Source organism: Cnephaeus nilssonii (genome assembly GCF_951640355.1).
Source record: "Cnephaeus nilssonii genome assembly, chromosome: X".
Lineage (NCBI taxonomy): Eukaryota > Metazoa > Chordata > Mammalia > Chiroptera > Vespertilionidae > Cnephaeus > Cnephaeus nilssonii.
In genome coordinates, this window is record NC_137071.1 from 1,268,237 (window position 1) to 1,286,497 (window position 18,261).

At 41.9% G+C, this 18,261-nt stretch overlaps 1 protein-coding gene and 1 pseudogene across 3 annotated transcripts in view; both read right to left on the reverse strand.

Annotated features, from left to right (window-relative positions):
- ARHGAP6 (Rho GTPase activating protein 6) overlaps positions 1-18,261 on the reverse strand; it is a 506,928-nt gene that overhangs the window by 267,946 nt on the left and 220,721 nt on the right. The window lies entirely within an intron of this gene.
- Positions 4,341-5,114, reverse strand: LOC307095674 (putative inactive peptidyl-prolyl cis-trans isomerase-like 6; annotated as a pseudogene). The gene has a single exon. The product of its transcript is annotated as a putative inactive peptidyl-prolyl cis-trans isomerase-like 6 (transcript).

Below are 18,261 nucleotides of genomic sequence, written 5' to 3' on the forward strand. Positions count from 1 at the left end.
GCATAATTACAGGTAAAATACAGAGCTGAATGGGAATGTCACAGTATTACCACATGAGGTGAATGTGTCCCCAGCCATCCACACTGACAATCCATTATGACTCACAATGTCTTTTCAATCTGGCACTCGGTGTCCTTATGGGCCAAGGATGGGGGGGCTGCTTCTCTTGCAATCTGAGAGCCGTTCTTGGTCCTGCCTCTTTGCTGCCCTCTCTCTTTTCCACTGTCTACAGCGTGGGCAAAATGCTATCCCACTGTCCTCTCCTCCACCACCAAGTGGCCATGGGTGCCCACCCTGGGGTCCCAGGAGACCAGAATGCTGCCACCAGGTGATCTCTATCGCTCTACTCCTCTTTACTTCCCCTTGTTTGCTTATAATTCCACACATTCAAGTTCGCAAGATGAGCTTCTCATGCACCTATCACGAATGGGTTGGCCTGTCTCTTTTCTTCTCTAAGGATCCATGAAAGATGTGACATCATTGGGTAAAAGCACATGCTCTGGATCTCAACTCTACTTCTCAGGAGAATGTTTTCATTTTCTTTATTTTTTTAAAATCATTAGTCATTTCTATAGTCTGGCATTCTGAAAATTATTCAATGAAAAGAAAAAAATTAATAATAAATTAATTTTTAAAAATTGTTTACTATAGGATTTTATATATTCACAGGGGAAAAAAGAACTAGTAATTTTAGAATTTGAATGGCTAAGCTCTCGCATAGAAATCATTAAACCTTGGTTCCTAATCTAAATACAAAATTGCTGAATAATCAGTTTCTAATCAAAGAATGAATTTTTGCTTCTGTTTTATAAATGATTATCATTAATTCAATAACAAAAAAAGTAAAGGATATCATTTCCCCTTAGGAAGATGAAAAACAGCTTATCATGAAGGCGTGTGACATGACCTTTAGAATCAGATAACATGGGTTCCAAACCCAACTCCACCATTTGCTATCTTTGTGACCTGGGGACATTTAGCCGCTGTAATCAGTTTTGTCATCTAAAATGCGGTAGATAAACCTAATTAAACAGTTGTTCTAAGGACTAGAAAGTACACATATTGGGCATTGAGTAAAACGTTTGATATTGGAAGGAAACTTCTTTTTCCCATTCCTGATCCTCTGGCAACAGAAGATGAAACTGAGCATCAGCTGGGAAAAGCAATCCTTGAATTACTGAGAGCATGCAAGAATGCATTTTCAAAGATATTGATCTTCTGTTTGGCCTAGGCGGGTATTTTGACTGAGCTTGCTATAAACACATACTCACCACCACCACCACCACCACCACCCCAGTTAAATAGATTATGCCACATTTGCCTACGAATGTCCACATAAAATGCATCCTAATTTCTTGTAGTTGGCAGTCATGGTTGGTTCCAGCACGTTGGCCCTGATTAATATGTGGGTTTGGGGCATTCAAATATATCCTAGTCTCCAGCAAAAGGCCAGGCTATGCTAGTGTAAACAGTCCTTACTCTTTCTGTTTCCCAAGATGTAAAATAAACTGGCTGTCACATACATATTCTAAGGATACCGAGAAGTTTCTTAAGTATATATATGGCAAAGCAACACATAAATAAATGATGGGGGAGCTTTTGTTTCATAAGTAAATGTGCCTAGACAATTACCTTACCGTGGAATACACTGTTTAAGTCTAGCATTGCTTGCTCTTTATAATCACTTTATAATCACTTTAAAATTGATATAATTTATGTACTACATATTTTATGCTATATAATTCATGCATTTAAGCATGTGCTTTTACCCAAAAGTCTTTGAATATACTAAATATACTAAAAACTATTGACTAAATATACTAATTGCCAAAGACTTTTGAATATACTAAATTCTAGAACATCTCCAGTTCTAGAGCATTTTTATCACCTTGAAAAGAAACCCCATACTTATTAGTAGTCACTCCCCATTTTCTCCCACCTCCCCACCTCGATTTGCCTATTGTGTTTTCCAGGTTCATCCATGCTATAGCACGTATCAGTACTTCATTCCCTTTTATTGTCATACTAGAGGCCCGTTGCATGTGCAATAGGCCTTCCTTCCCCTGGCTGCCGGCACTGGTTTTCCTCTGGCACCCGGGACCCAGGCCTTTGTTCTGGCCGCCACCTTCAGTCTTCGCTGAAGCCAAAGCGCTACTCTTGTAGCTCCCTCCGCCCCTGCCCTCCCCCTCCTAGCAGGCGTCCCGCCCCGCCAGGCCACTCCGCGCCTGCATGCCTGCTGCCCAGAAGCCCGGGGCAGCTGGGGGGCGGGGTTGCTGCCATCTTTGGTGGGTTAATTTGCATACTCACTCCTGATTGGCTGGTGGGTGTCACAAAGTGATGGTCAATTTGCATGTTTCTCTTTTATTAGTGTAGATAATAGTCCATTGGAAGGAGAGACTACATTTTATTTACCCATTCATCAGTCAATGGACATCCGCATTGTTTCCATATTGGGCTGTTATGAATAATGCTGCTATAACCATTAATGTACAGGTTTGTATGTGGGTACATATTTCATTTCTCTTTGCTATATATCTCAAAGTGGAATTGCTGAATCCTATGATAACTCTATGTTTAACTTTTTGTTGTTGTTGTTAATCCTCACCCAAGGCTATTTTTCCATTGACTTTTAGAGAGAGGGAAAGACAGAGGGAAATATCCATGTGAGAGAAACATATTGATTGATTGCCTCCTGCACCAGCCCTGACCAGGGCCCAGGCCAGGGAGGAGATTGCTACTGAGGTATGTGCCCTTGACCAGAATCGAACCCAGGACCCTTCAGTCCACAGGCCAATGCTCTACTAGTATCCTCTGAGCCAAACCAGCTAGGGCTATGTTTAACTTTTTGAGGAACTGTCAGATTGTTTTCCAGTGGCTGCACCATTTGACATTCCTACTAGAAATGTATGAGGGTTCCAATTTCCCATATTCTTGCCAACATTTGTTATTATCATTTTTATTAATAGAACTATAAATTACCACCCTACAGGGTGCATTTCTCTGATGGCTAATCATTTTGAGCATGTTTTCATGTCATTTTTGGACAATGGCATGTATGCTATATATGCTTGTTGGCCCTTTGGGGGTGAATGAGGTGGAGGTATGTGTTGGAATTCAACAAAAGCATGGAGGAATCAGATACAGAAGTTATGTCCTATAGTATTCTTTTTTAAAATTTCTGTTAGCACAATGAATATCTTAAGGAATTTGTGAGTAACTTTAATCTCGAGACTGGAATTTGTGAGGTAACTATAAATCACTTAACCCAAACATGATTAAATGCTATTCAAGAAAACGTTGGAGGAAGCAGTAAGATTAATAATTTAAGAAAGCAAATGACTTCAAGAACATAACTTTTAACTATGAAAATAGAACTATAAATCATTCATCTGTCGGTCAAAGGTGTTATCATGGGATCTTGCGTCAGAGATTAAGACTCAAGCCTCGTAACTTGCCAAGCAGATTCTACTGAAGTGATGTGTGTAAATGTGTGGGGTGGGTAGAATTAGATGGCTAATAACAAGTATGGCAACACACTTCACAATGCCCACTATGGGATGAGCATTGCCATAAACGCTGTGGCAAATATTGCATACCTTTCACCTATAATACCTGTTATCCTTGCCACAACTCTGTAAGATATTTTTATTTTTTAAAATATATTTTTATTGATTTCAGCGAGAGAGGGAAAGAGGAAGAGAAACATCAATTATGAGAGGGAATCATTGATCAGCTGCCTCCTGCCCGCCCCTACTGGGGATTGAGCCTGCAACCTGGGCATGTGCCCTTGACTGGAATTGAACCTGGGACCCTTCAGTCCACAAGCTGATGCTCTATCCACTGAGCCAAACCAGCTAGGGCTAAGATATTTTTTAAATGTTGCTCTTGGCCCTAGCTGGTTTGGCTCAGTGGATAGAGTGTTGACCCTGGGACTGAAGGGCCCTGGGTTTGATTCTGGTCAAGGGCACTTGCCTTGCTTGCAGGCTCGGTCCGCGGCCCGGTCAGAGTGCATGTGGAAGGCAAGCAATCAATGTGTCTCTCTCACATCGGTGGTTCTCTCTGTCTCTCCCCTCCACTCACTCTAAAAAACAAGAGAACCCACTGCATGGGAAAACATATTTGCCAATCTTATATCTGACAAGGGCTTAATCTCCAAAATTTCTAGGGAACTCATAAAACGTAACAAAAGGAAGATAAACAATCCAATCAAAAAAATGGGCAAAGGACCTAAATAGACACTTTTCTTTTTCTTTTTTTTTTTTATAATCAAGCATGGTTTAATTAAATCTAGAAACAGCTGATCAGATACATAATAAATTCGGAAAATATTGATTTGAAAATCAAGCATAAAAATTTCCACTGTCAAACATTGTACATTGTTGTATTGGTCTTTCATTCTCTGTTGTAACCAATTCTAGTTGTTGAAGAACTTCTGTTCCTTCAATCAATTGCCCAAAAGCCACATGTTTTTTATCTAGCTAGGGAGCTGATTGTAGCGTGACGTAGAACTGTGAACCATTGCTATGACGGCCTTTGTTGACCATTCCAAGAAATCCCCTTTTATTATGAGGAACTGAAAAGCTTTCATCTTCAAATGTTGGCACATAAATCGACTCTGCACCATCTCCTTGTATCCAAGCATTCTTTATTATTCGATGAAAAATCGAACCGACATACTGTAGCCTGATGCCACTTTGAGAAAACCCTGCTTTTCCTGTGCACAAGATCTGAACATTTTTACATGTTTGGGGACATGTATCACAGTATAGCTCAAAAACCAACCTTCCAATTGGATCAAGATCAATAGAAATATCCAAGAACACAAAACCATGCTTCGTGTGCCTTAAGAATTTAGTAGAATAATCCACAGTAAGTGCCCCATAAAGTGCAGGGGGCTTAGAGTCAACCATATCCCACCCCTTGTGGGCCCATTTCTGAAGTTCAAGTGCATCACCCAGCAGCTGATCACTAATAAAACACATGGCATTGGAAGAATATTTCCAGACTTCATTCCGAAGTTCCTTTATCACATGCCTTCCTAAAGAAAATCCTATAAATATTTTACTTTTTCTTAAAATCAGCCCCTTTTCATCTTCTGTAGATATTGATCCCATGCAAATTCTAGGATCATCAAATTTGGATGGAAAATTACTCTTCAGACTCTTTATTCCCAGCAAGGTTCTGAACGAAGGCTTCCTTCGTTCCCCCCACCCCTACCCCCACCCCCGAACCCGCACTTTTCCCATACACGCTCAGATCCAACCAGACTGGCCCTGCTCAGCCGGGACACTGCCTTCCCGGAACATTGACACCCCCCCCACCTACCTACCCCCCTGTTGGCCACCAGGAGGGCGAGATGAGAGGGGAAGGGCCGCCTGCACTTGCAGCTTCTTCACCTTTACCTCTGCGGTGCTGTTCGCGATCTGGAAGCTCAATATGCACTTCTCCAAAGAGGACATACAGAAGGCAAGAGACACATGAAAACAGGCTCAAAGTCACTAATCATCCGAGAGATGCAAGTCAAAACAACAATGCAGTACCATCGCACACCTGTCAGAATGGCTATCATCAACACATCAACAAATGACAAGTGCTGGCGAGGATGCGGAGAAAAAGGAACCCTCGTGCACTGCTGGTGGGAATGCAGACTGGTGCAGCCACTGTGGAGAACAGTATGGAGTTTCCTCAAAACACTAAAAATGGAACTCCCATTGGACCCAGTAATCCCACTTCTAGGAATATATCCTAAGAAACTAGAAACACCAATTAGAAAGGACATATGCACCCCTATGTTCATAGCAGCACAATTTACAGTTGCTAAGATTTGGAAACAGCCCAAGTGCCCATCAGCAGATGAGTGGATTAAAAAACTGTGGTCCATCTACACAATGGAATACTACGCTGCGGTAAAAAAGGAGTTCCTACCATTTGCAACAACATGGATGGAACTGGAGAGCATTATGCTAAGTGAAATAAGCCAGAGAAAGGTAAATATCACATTATCTCACTCATTTGTGGAATATAATGAACAACATAAACGGATGAACTAAATAGATCCAAAGACATAGAAGCATGGAACAGACTGTCCAACCTCAGAAGGAAGGCAGGGGGAGGGAGGGGGGGTAAGAGATCAACCAAAGGACTTATATGCATGCATATGAGCATAATCAATGGACACAGACAGTAGGGGACTGGGGGCATGTGCTGGGGCATGCGAACAGCCAGGGAGAGGTCAATTGGGGAAAAAGGAGACATATGTAATACTTTCAACAATAAAAAATTTAAATTAAAAAAAAAGAAAATAAATGGAAAGAATATGCTCAGATGGGGATTTTTAAAAAATGTTGCTCTTGGCCGTGATTTGCTTGTTGGTTACAGAGAAGAGACCAAAGTCCTTTCTGTGCCCAGAGTCAACCTCTGCTAAGGTTAGCAGCCAATGGGGGCTTCTGAAATACTATAGGCCCACCCTTAGCCATAGCTGATTGGCCTGGGGCGGGGCAAGACTTATCAGTCACCCAATCAGTAGGGGCTTATGAGGAAGCATGCGGAGAGAGTTTCCCCCGCATGAATGCTATCGCCCAAGCTAAGTCAATGAGATTCTCTCTGTTGCTAGTTAGCTGGGAGATGTAGTCATTGCTATTCAGCAGGTGTGAGAGTAGAAGGAGTCAGGAACAGATACAAGCATACTTTAAAGTGGTGGATCCCACAGCAGTCAGCCATAAATTCTTCCGACCATGGTTGACAAGATGTCTGGGGCTGGAGACCCTATGCGCATCCCGGCAATAAAAAAACCTCCCAAGTGTCCAAAAGGCTATAACACAATATCATCATGTCTTTTTTAGAGAGGAGGATAATAACATACACACACACACACACACACACACACACACACACACACACACACATTGCTTAACAGCCTTTAATAGCTTCCTCTTGTTTCTAGGTTACAGTCTAATATCCTTACTCTGGGGCCTACAAGACCCTGCAATTCTTCTTGCTCACTCCTATCCATTTCTCCAAATGCCTCTTTTGCCACTCTCCACCTCACTCACTCTGGACTTCCTTTATTCAGTGACTTGAACCTGATATGCCTCTTAGTTCTTTAAGGTCATTGCACAAACTAGTCCTTCTTTCTGGAGTGCTTTCTCCTTCTCCTCACCAACCTAATTCCTATCAGCCTGGATATCTTGGCCTAAACATCACTTCTTCAGGCAGAACAGATTCAACAAAGGCCACAGCCAGGTCAAGCTGGACCCACGGCCCTCAGGGAAGGGGGAGGAGTTTCTGAATTGCATTCCATGATTCACTGGATATTTTATGTCAAGTTCACTCAGAAACACAAGCAGGGACCTGTGGCCACATGCCCTCTGGCCTTTTTGGAGTCTTGCTGCCAAGTGCAAGGGCTAAAGAGCTGTTGAGCTGGGGGACCCCTCGCACGTCCTGCTAACTGCAAAGGTAGAACAGGGCCTCCATACTCAGGCAGATACATGGTCCTAGGCAAGGAGAGGAGGAGGGGGGGCTTTGTGTGTACTTTGCTTTTTTTAATGGATACTGCTGAGATGTACAGACTGCAGTGAACTGTATTTTTTTAAAGAATACTGTTTCAAATATATAGATGGTTTTGCGATTTTTTTTTTAAAAAAAGCACTACAGGAAATAGTGTAAAGCAATTAATCACCTTTTCATGTGCCTTTGTTTAAATCAAAAAACTATAACAAAATTAAGTACTTCACACCTACCAGGATGGCTAAGATAAAAAAGACAGATAATAGTAAGTGTTGACAAGGATGTGGAGAAACTGGAAACTTCATGCACTGCTGGGGGGATTGTAAAATGGTATAGTCATGTTGGAAAGCAGTCAGACAGCTCCTCAAATGGTAAAACATAGAATTATTATAATCACCCATAAATCCCATTCCTAGGTATATACCCAGGAGAAATGAAAGCATACCTCCATGCAAAATTCACACATGCATGTTCATAGCAGCATTATTCATACTAGTAAAAAAATGAAAATGACCAAATGTCCATCAGCTCATGAATGTATAAACAAAATGTGTTTCCATATCAGATGGCAATTAAAAGTAATAAAGTATTGATACATCCTACAACACAGATGAACATTGAGCACATTATGTTAAGTGAAAGGAGATGGTCACAAAGGACCACATATGATTCCTTTATATAAGACTAGTGACCCGGTGCATGAAATTGTGCACATTAAAAGGGGATTAATTAGAGGAAATAATTTAATATTGCTATTTTCCCTTTCTCTGTAATAGAAGTATCAGAGATGAAAGAAAATTAGTAAAATGTATATGAAAACCTTCCTCCTGTCAGTCTGGGGCTCACCACGGGACCCAGAGTCAAGTCCCTGCCCACCCACATGCACCTCAAAATCGCATGAGACCCAGACCCAGCCGCCTCCCCCCCCCCCCCCCGCCATTGGGCTAGATCCAGACCTGGCCAGTCCCACCCTTGTCAAGCCTTTCCGGGAAGGGGGCATAGCCTCAGGTCCCCTGGCCCGATGCCAGGATGGGGGACGTGACCTGAGGTCCCCCAGCCCAGACCGGGGTGGGGGGGCATGCCTTGAGGTCCTTTGTCAAGCCCTGCCAGGTGGGGGGGGGGGTGCAGCCTCAGGTCCCCCATCAAACTCCACTGGGTGGGGGGCACGGCCTGAGGTCCCCTAGCCCAGCACCAGGACGGGAAGCTCACCTTGAGGTCCCCTGTCAAGCCCCATGGGGGCGGGGGAGGGCGTAGCCTGAGGTCCCTGCTGATGGCTTGTTAAGGCTCCTTATGGGAACTTGGCCTCAGCTGTGGGTGCAGCCATCTTTGTGATGGAGTGATGGTCAATTAGCATATTCCCTCTTTATTAGATAGGATGTCCAAAACAAGCAAATCCATAGAGGCAAAACAGATCAGAGGTAGTCAGGGGCTAGAGAGTCATGGGTTAAGTGGAGTGTGACTGCAAAAGGGTATGAGTTTCCTTTTAGGGGGGACAAAAATATTCTAAAATTAATCATTGATGATGGCTGCACAATCCTGTGAATATTATACTAAAACCCACTGAATTGTACACTTTAAATGTGTGAATTATGTCTCAATAGAGGCATTAAAAAATGATGCTATACCTCGGGTTTACAGAGCAAGTTGTCCCTACATAACTTTGTATATACCCAAGAGAAATGAAGACTGCATGGGAGACCATTTAGCATGCAGTCCCTCAAGTTAATGAACACATTTCCAGCTATCAAAAGACAGTCTTACTAGTTCCTATGAAACTAAAAGCCCATGAGTGAAACCACAGGGTCTGAATAATCTTGCCCATAAGGAAAGGGAATGATAAATAGAAATTAGAAAAAAAAAAAAAGGAGGAAAGAAAAGAAGTTCACATTGGAATGGGATATTTCCACTCTATTAGAAAATAAAGGAAAGGGAAACAAACAAAAAAGGTGAAGAATTGTTTTCAGTAGAACCTCTTTAAATAAAGGGAATAATTTCTACACCCCCAAGCAAATTTCTGTCACACAGTCAAGGTCAAAATGTCCCAAATAAGATGAGGAGGACAAGACTATTGGCCTGTGGCTGTGACTTCATTGTATGGAATACAGGCTTTGGGCCTGTGTCACCAGAAGGTATTTTATGTATATGTTTATATTTATATTACTTATATTTATATTTATATTTATATTTGTATTTATATTTATGAAGTTAACTTTATCATTGTATATATAACTTATACATCATAAAATTCAACCATTGTCCATGTACAATTCAATAATTTTAAAAAATATATCTTTTATTGATTTTTTACTGAGAGGAAGGGAGAGGGATAGAGAGTTAGAAACATCGATGAGAGAGAGAAACATCGATCAGCTGCCTCCTGCACACCCCCTACTGGGGATGTGCCCGCAACCAAGGTACATGCCCTTGACGAGAATCGAACCTGGGACCCTTCAGTCCGCAGGCCGACGCTCTATCCACTGAACCAAACCGGCTTTGGCCAATTCAATAATTTTTTTATAAATTTACCAAATTGTACAACCATGACTATAATCCAGGTTTAGAATATTTTCACCAAATTATGTAGAAAAACCCAATGGTTACTCAGATGCCTTATTTGCTTTTGATTTGAGAAACTTGAATCTCTTACACGTCTGGTGTCTAGTTCAGTGGGATGGTTCTGCGTTAACCACAAATGTATGCTTGGTCAGACTACTATAAATCCCGAATAAGTAGTACAAAATGGGGTTTTCTCGCATTTCTTTGTTTTTCTAGGACAATGGCCTGAAAGGGAATAAGATATATTATATTGTTGCTAACGGATTTGAACTTGGGTTGTATAAGGTTCATTGAAATCTTTCACTTTCAAATAAGTGCTTTTTGGTTCTGTTATGAATGCACATTCTGTAAAAAGCACTTTATTTAAATGTAATTTACATGCCATAAAATGCACCTGTACATTTACAGCTGTGCAACCTCACCATAATCCAGTGTTTAGAACATTTTTATCACCTTAACAACATACTTGGTGGCCAAGGGCAGTCACTCCCCGTTCCCACCCCCAGCCCCAGGCAACCCCTTATCTACTTTCTGTCTCCACAGGACTGCAGACGGCATTCTAACACACCTACGCCAAATATAGATGAAAAACACATCTTTAAGAAAATACTACTTTTACACCCAGATTCTGGTGTCTGTGATGTTTAAAATTTTTAAGTAACAAATAAATTAAAGCTTGCAAAGAAACCTCTGAAAAACAGTCCTAAAAACATGTCCCCACTGTAAAATGCTATTTTAAAAGGTCTCACAACAACCAATAGACGGCATTTTTCCATAATGCAATATTTTCCTCATTAAAGTCGAAGTGTCCATTTTATCCTCTTCAGCACTCCCCGCCAAATACCTCAAATAGGTTAAAACAGTTTATAGCACATATTCTTTTTAAAATATATTTTTTTAATTTATTTCAGAGAGGAAGGGAGAGGGAAAGAGAGATAGAAACATCAATGATGAGAGAGAATCATTGATCAACTGTCTCCTGCATGCCTCCTACTGGGGATCAAGCCTGCAACCCGGGCATGTGCCCTTGTCTGGAATCCTACCTGGCACCCTTCAGTCTGTAGGCCAACGCTCTACCCACTGAGCAACACCAGCTAGGGCTATCACACATATTCTTCATTACATTTGCAGACAAAACCTTGGAGAGGTTGAGCCTCCTCTAAATTGGGATCTCAGGCTGAATCAAGCAAACAAAACTCCCCCAAATGACATTTATTCCAAAAGCTTTTTAAGGACTATTATAAAGTTTCTAGACATTAAATTCTTTTCAACGATATTCTGGAAATTCGTCAGACTAGACAAAAAGCTGCAATCTTTCTTAGCAACCAGGTAATATTGTGAGCGCTTCCCAGATAATTATAGAGCTGTCATTTTAAGGAACAATCATTAATTGATATCTTTATTGTAATTGACAAGGCGGTATTATATAATTTCTACAAAATAACCCTTTGTCCTTTAACAACCAGTGGAGAAAATTCTTATCATGCTAGGTTGGAAATTGCCTCTGCCACAAATATACACCATTTGGTGTATATATACACTATAGTCCTCCGTTCTCAAGAAAATAGTATTCCCAAAGTGTCTTCCTCTGTTAAGGAGTTGACCCTTGGCCAGCATGACAAATATACGAAATTGAGTCATTTCCACATAACTCTCTAGCCCAGCACAACTGTGAAAGTAGATAAATCATGTTTCATTATGGGTTTGCACAATGCCATTGCTGCCCTAAAACACAACACCCTTATGCAGGCCAATCCATGGACGTCTTCACAGGCCACAGGTTGCTGGTTTTCAAGTCCTATTCACGGGCTCTCACAAGGGTGCTGACCTGGTTTCTATTTTGAACTGGAATTTCCTCCCGTGGGGTCATTTGATCCCCACCCTCAGGGGCCTTTTCCCGGTTCTCTGTCCAGTGCCCCACCTTGGCCCTTGCTTTGGAACCCAAGAGAATTTCAGGCTCATCCTCCTTCAAAGTCCAATGAGAAGAAGACTCAGGGACATTGTGGTTTATAGCTGCTGGGAACCAGGTTTTGGGAGCCTCCGAGGCCCCTCTTAGGAGATACCAGGATGACATTTACTCAGGAAGCTCCTGGGACCTAAGACAAGACCTGCCGGAAATGATAGCGGGAGGCCATGTTGTAAGGCTAAAGCTGTAAAGAAATCTCCATTCAAGGGGTCACAAGAATGTGGAAGAGTCGGCCAAGAGAAACATGGCAAAGCATAAAACGGGGCCACATCCCTTCACAAAACATGGACTGCATGGGCAGGACCCAGAGTTCTCTCACTGCCCAGCTCTTGTGGCTACGGGCTCAGTGAGCTATAGAGTTTAAGGAACAGGGCAGTGGTGTTTTTAGGATCCACCCTTTACATGCTTTAATCTGATGGCCTTCTGGACACACCAATGTAAAATTCTCAAATGCAAAACCAGCGTTTTAACCAATGAGCAATTACATTTTTTCAGAGTTCAATTCTCCACTTCGAACTGGTAAGAATGGCAGTGCTCATGAAAACTATTCTGCCTAGAATATTTACAGAATAAGCTATAAAAAAAACTATTTTTAAATATTTGTCTTGCTTTCAGAGTGGAAGGGAGAGGGAGAGAGAGATAGAAACATCAGTGATGAGAGATAATCATTGATCAGCTGCCTCCTGCACGCCCCACACTGGGGATCGAGCCCACAACCCGGGTATGTGCCCTGACTGGGAATCGAACCGTGAACTCCTGGTTCATAGTTTGACACTCAACCACTGAGCCATGCTGGCCGGGCTGTAAAAATACTAGTTTAACTTAAAAATTCCAAAGAGTATTCTGGTGATTTAGAGAATTAGACAAGGCAAATAGGTTTCAGACGCTATAACCTTTATGTGGATGTATCTTACTTTGTATGCAAGAGGAAACCTTGGAGTAAAAACTAGATATTCTCCTTTTTTTTTTTTACTTTTCCCTTTAGTGTTGGATACATACCCAGTTCTCCACTCACACTGGTGAATAAATGAATGTTTAATAATATCTATCTGTATCTGAATGTGCCCAGCATCCCCCTACACACTAAAGATGTATTTTTCCTTTTGTTTGCCCTCATTCCTATATAATAGTAGACCTATCTATAGCATCTGTGGTAATTTGAGACAGAGCATTAGACTAGAGATCTGCAAACTTTTTCAGTAAAGGGCCAGACTGTACATATTTTGGGTTTTGCATGCCGTACAGTCCGTTGCAACCATCCAGCTCTGCTATTGCAACATGAAAGCAGCCATAGTCAATAGGTGGGCATAGCTGTTTTCAATAAAACTCGATGTATGGACACTAAAATCTGCATTGCATGTATTTTTCACATCATGAAATAGTCTCCTTTTGATTTTTTCCCCGCTGTTTAAAAATGTAATACTTATTCTTAGTTCTCGGGCTATAAAAAAAAAGCAGGCCACAGTCCAGATTTTGGCCTGTGGGCCATAGTTTGCTGACCTCTGATTTAGACAACTGAGTGACTGCATTATGGCAGGTGCTTGACTGGGTCTGATCATCTACAGAGCACACTGAGGGGGGGGGTGAGGAGAACAGGATTTGGTAACTGTCCAATCAGTTGATACAATGGAGGGAGACAGGGCAAAGGTTTTCAACTTCAGAAAGAAGATTTTGTATGAGTGCATTATTTGGAATTTAGCTTATATTTACATGTCAGGATTGATCAAAACAACAAGCTAATTTACAAATGTTGGCTCTGATTTGTCTGAACTAAAGAATTAATATATTTTTCTTCCTATTGTAAATGACCACATACACAATTTCTTCTAGGTTTTAAAACAGGAGCTGAATTTATGAATCTTTTTTTTTCTTTACGAATCTTTTAAAAGTGACACTACCAAGCAAAACAAATTTGGAAAAATCTCCTGGGAGGGGATTCTGAGTGTTTTGTTTTCCTTTTGACGCATTGAGGAACCAGAGCTGCTAAACACAAGGAAACAGAGGAAGGCATTGACAATTCTGTTTAAACATGAGTGTCGGTCTATTTTTCTGATATTTCATTGATATATATTCAGTCTAGATCCAATCAATGTGGATTTGTGGGTATCAGTGGGATGACCCCATCATCCTGCTTTTGTTGTTTAATTAGGTCATAGGAAAATATGTATTGACTAGAGGCCTGGTGCACAAAATTTGTGCACTCGGGGGGTGGGGGAGGTCCCTCGGCCCAGATTGCAAGAGGGCGCAGGTCAGGCCAAGGGACCCCAGCAGTGCATGATCAGGGCTGGGGAGGGACGTAGGAGGTTGGCCAGCCGGGGAGGGACTGCGGGAGGGCTCCAGGGCATGTCCGGCCCATCTTGCTCAGTCCCAATTGGCCAGACTGACCCCAGCAGCAAACTACCCTAATACCCTACCGGTTGGAGTGTCTGCCCCCCTGGTGGTCAGTGCATGTCATAACAACTAGTCAACCGGTCAACTGTCTGCCCCTGGTGGTCAGTGCATATTATAACAACTAGTCGACTGGTCAACTGTCTGCCCCTGGTGGTCAGTGCAAGCGGTTGAGCAGCCTTAGCATATCATTAGCATATTACACTTTGATTGGTTGAATGGACGCTTAGCATATTAGACTTTTATTATATAGGATATCCATGACAGAAAGAAATAGGGGGAAAACTTGAGATAGATGTGAACTGCTCAAATACATCAGTATTTTTATGAGAATTTGATTACATACTGTGGGAAAGTGAATGATTTGCCCCATTCCTTCACCCCTTGATACACTCATGTAATTCCTCACCCGCAGATGTTAAGTTTGCACATGTGACTTTCCTTGGCCAATGGCAGGTGGGTAGATACATTAAGAATCCTTAGTCACTTCCACTTTTCATATTGTACCTCTGCAACTCCCTAGGTAAATGCTATCCCACCAACCTGGGCGCAGAATAAACACACATGGAGCAGAACTAACCAAGGAGCCAAGCCCTGCAGGACTGGCGGCCTGACCTTGGGTCAAAAAACTGAGCTCTGCCCAGATCCATGAGAAGAACTGATGGTTGTTTTAAGCCACGAAATTTCAAAGTAGTTTGTTACACACCATTAGTGTGGTGGTAGCTAACTGATACAAACACAGTTCTACATTTTAGACAATATTGTTATAAAATAAAGCACCATTTTTTGTGTGTCTCTATGCATATATGTATGCACCCCAGGGGTTCTAGATTTCATTCCTTTTTAATGATATCTAAAACAAAGAAATGCTCTCCAATGTAGAAATCTCATTGAAGACCCCACGGTTTTTCAAATCCAAGTTTTCTTTAGACTCTGCACACTGGGTGATATGAGGTACTGCACAGTAATAAATGATGACATTACCTGCATACCTAATTAAAAACAAAAGGTTGGGCCCTACCCAGTTTGGCTTAGTGGCTAGAGCATTGGCCTGTGGATTGAAGGGTCCTGGGTTTGATTCTGGTCAAGGGCACGTACTGCGGTTGCAGGCTCCTCCCTGGCTCGGGCCTTGGTCAGGGAGCATGCAGGAGGCAACCAATCAATGTGTCTCTCTCAATCGATGTTTCCGTCTGTCTTTCCCACTCTCTTCCCCTCTACCTAAAAAAATCAATGGAAAAATATCTTTGGGTTGTTGGAAGCAAATTCCAGTAGTTAGCATAATAAATGCGAGAAGTTCATCAGAAGGCTGATGGACAGCTTCAGTAGGGCTGAAAATATGCATATATTATTACCTGCTGCTGGAACAGCCAAGGAAATTCCCCGAACCTGATAATCTTTTTATTGTTTACCAAACATTACCTTTGATATGTATATCTGCTATGATAGAGGGCAAGATGCGTGAATAAAAAGCCCTGTGTGCGGAGATTCAGAGAGCTTAGTCACTAGAAATAAGTTTCCGCCTGGCCCTCCAAAATGCCTTCCAAATTCATATTTCTTGTCTAGTCTCTTTAATCCATTTATGTAAAGCCCTTTTTCCAGATTCCTGAACCCTTCTAGTTGCTGAGTAAGACCCCGGCTTATCGAGTGAGTATTACAATTAAATAAATAAAATAAAGTAAAATGAAAGCAACAGGTTGGTCCAAGAATCTCTAGGTTTTGAAAAACATTCTCTATTTCTCATAAAGATCAAGGAAAATTGCATAGTAAAACTGTGCAATAATTAAAGTATCTGGTAAGAGTGTGCCTATGTTTGCAGAATCAGGCAGCATCAGCACTTTTTGCACCTTTTTTAAAATAGTGGGAACCAAATAAATGCAGGAAGTCTATATGACTGTGTCCCAATGATAAGGTTTCACTCGCAGTCATCCTGAATAAAAACAGCCATTAGGGTGTTTTGTTTTTTTTTTGAACCAGCTAATCTTGATAAGGTTCAAACTTTCCCCAAGAGAGGTCTATGAACTGCCCCTCCCTTCCAAATGAATGAATAAAAATGCATGTGAACCATGAAGGCCAGGGTTTACATAACCCTTGTGCTGTCCAGAGCACAACTGGGTCGTGGCCACCACACACACACGAGGGGCTCGTGTGTATCCTTGCTCATAAGTACTTGGAGGGCAGACTGCCAGCTCTCATGTACCTGTTCCAGGCGGCTGCCAGTGCAGCCACATGGTTGTCATTCCTGAAATGGATGTTTCATGAGAACAGCCATGCAGAGAGGGAGCATGGAACATTCGTGCAGGAGCTCAACTCTGTGGTGTTGCCATCAAAAGCGCTTTGCTGGGGAAAAGACAAGAGTTGGGATTACAAAATGACCACAACACTCAGCTAAAAACACCAAACAGGATGTCCTTTATTTGTGGTCCTATATGTTACTAACAAGGACACCCAAATCCTCCCCGATCTCATGATCAGTTCACCTTACTTTCTTCTGTTATGTGTCTGGACATTTTTCGCATAAATGATCGATGGGGACAGATCTGTTCCTATTGTGCCAGGAGCACAGAGGGAGTAAGTTAAAAGGTGTCATTTTAATGGAGAACAGGTCAGCGGTTGCCCGGATTAGAGAGAGAGGTAGGAAGTAGCATGGGTGTGCCTACACAGGGGCAGTATGAGAGAGGTCTTTTGTGGTGATGGAACAGTTCTGTATCTTGAATGTAGTGGTGGGTATGCTGATCTATACATGTGATAAAATTGCATGGAACTTCTCACTTCTCTCTCTCTCTCTCTCTCTCTCTCTCTCTCTCTCTCGCTACCTCTCCCCCCTCTCTTCCTTCCTCCCTTCCTCTTTCTCTAGCTCTCTCTCTCTCACACACACACACAAATGAGTGAATGTAAAAAACTGGTGAAATGTGAACAAGGTCTCTCTGGATTCAAGTTAATAGCATTGTGCTAATGTCAATTTCCTGCTTTTGATATTGCACTACAGTTACATACTAGTCAAATGCTATCATTGAGGGAAGCTGCGTAAAGGGTTCCAAGAATCTCTCAGTACTATTTTTGCAACCTCCTATGAGTTTATAATTATTAAAAAATGAAAAGTTTTTCAAGTGTCATTTCAAAGGCAGCATCTCAACCCAATGCCATTTCAACAGGCAGCTACTGTGCAGTGGATGAGCGTTAGACTCGGCAGTCAAACAGACAAGGATTTGAGTCTCTGTACCACTAAGCTGTATGACCCTGAAACAAACTTTCACTCAGTGCTTTGGTTTCCTCATCTTTTAAATAGGGTGATACTAGGACCTACCTTACAGGGTGCTTTGAAGTATTCAATGAGATAATATATGTAGAACGGCCAGGGCTAGCAGAAAGCATGCAGTTCAACATTGGCTACTATTATTATGACTGTGAGTCAGCAGAAATATTTCTGAGAGCTCTAACTCAGTGCTGACATTCAAAAACAGACTACGCATGAGACACAGGGTATGAAGTCCAGATATGGTCCCTGATTCGGGCCTCTGCTTCTTCGGATTGTTTGGTTCTATAGTGAATGTGGTCTTTAAAGGAGTTACTACAAACAAGAGGGATATTATGAAAGTGGATTCACAGGGTCCTCAAGGAGGAACTAACTCAGATAAGAGGCATTTTCTGCAATCAAGGTTGAAAGGGGTGTTTTTTTCTCTGCTAAGTGAGCTGCAGCCTAGGGTGGCTAAACTGCAGTCCTCAGTCCCAAAAATGCCTTAGCCGACTTTTTAACCAGACACAAATGAGAATCACTTTTCACTAAAACATGGGTTAACCCATTTGAGTTGATGTGTGACTTTAAAGGGTAAAGCTCTTTACCCATC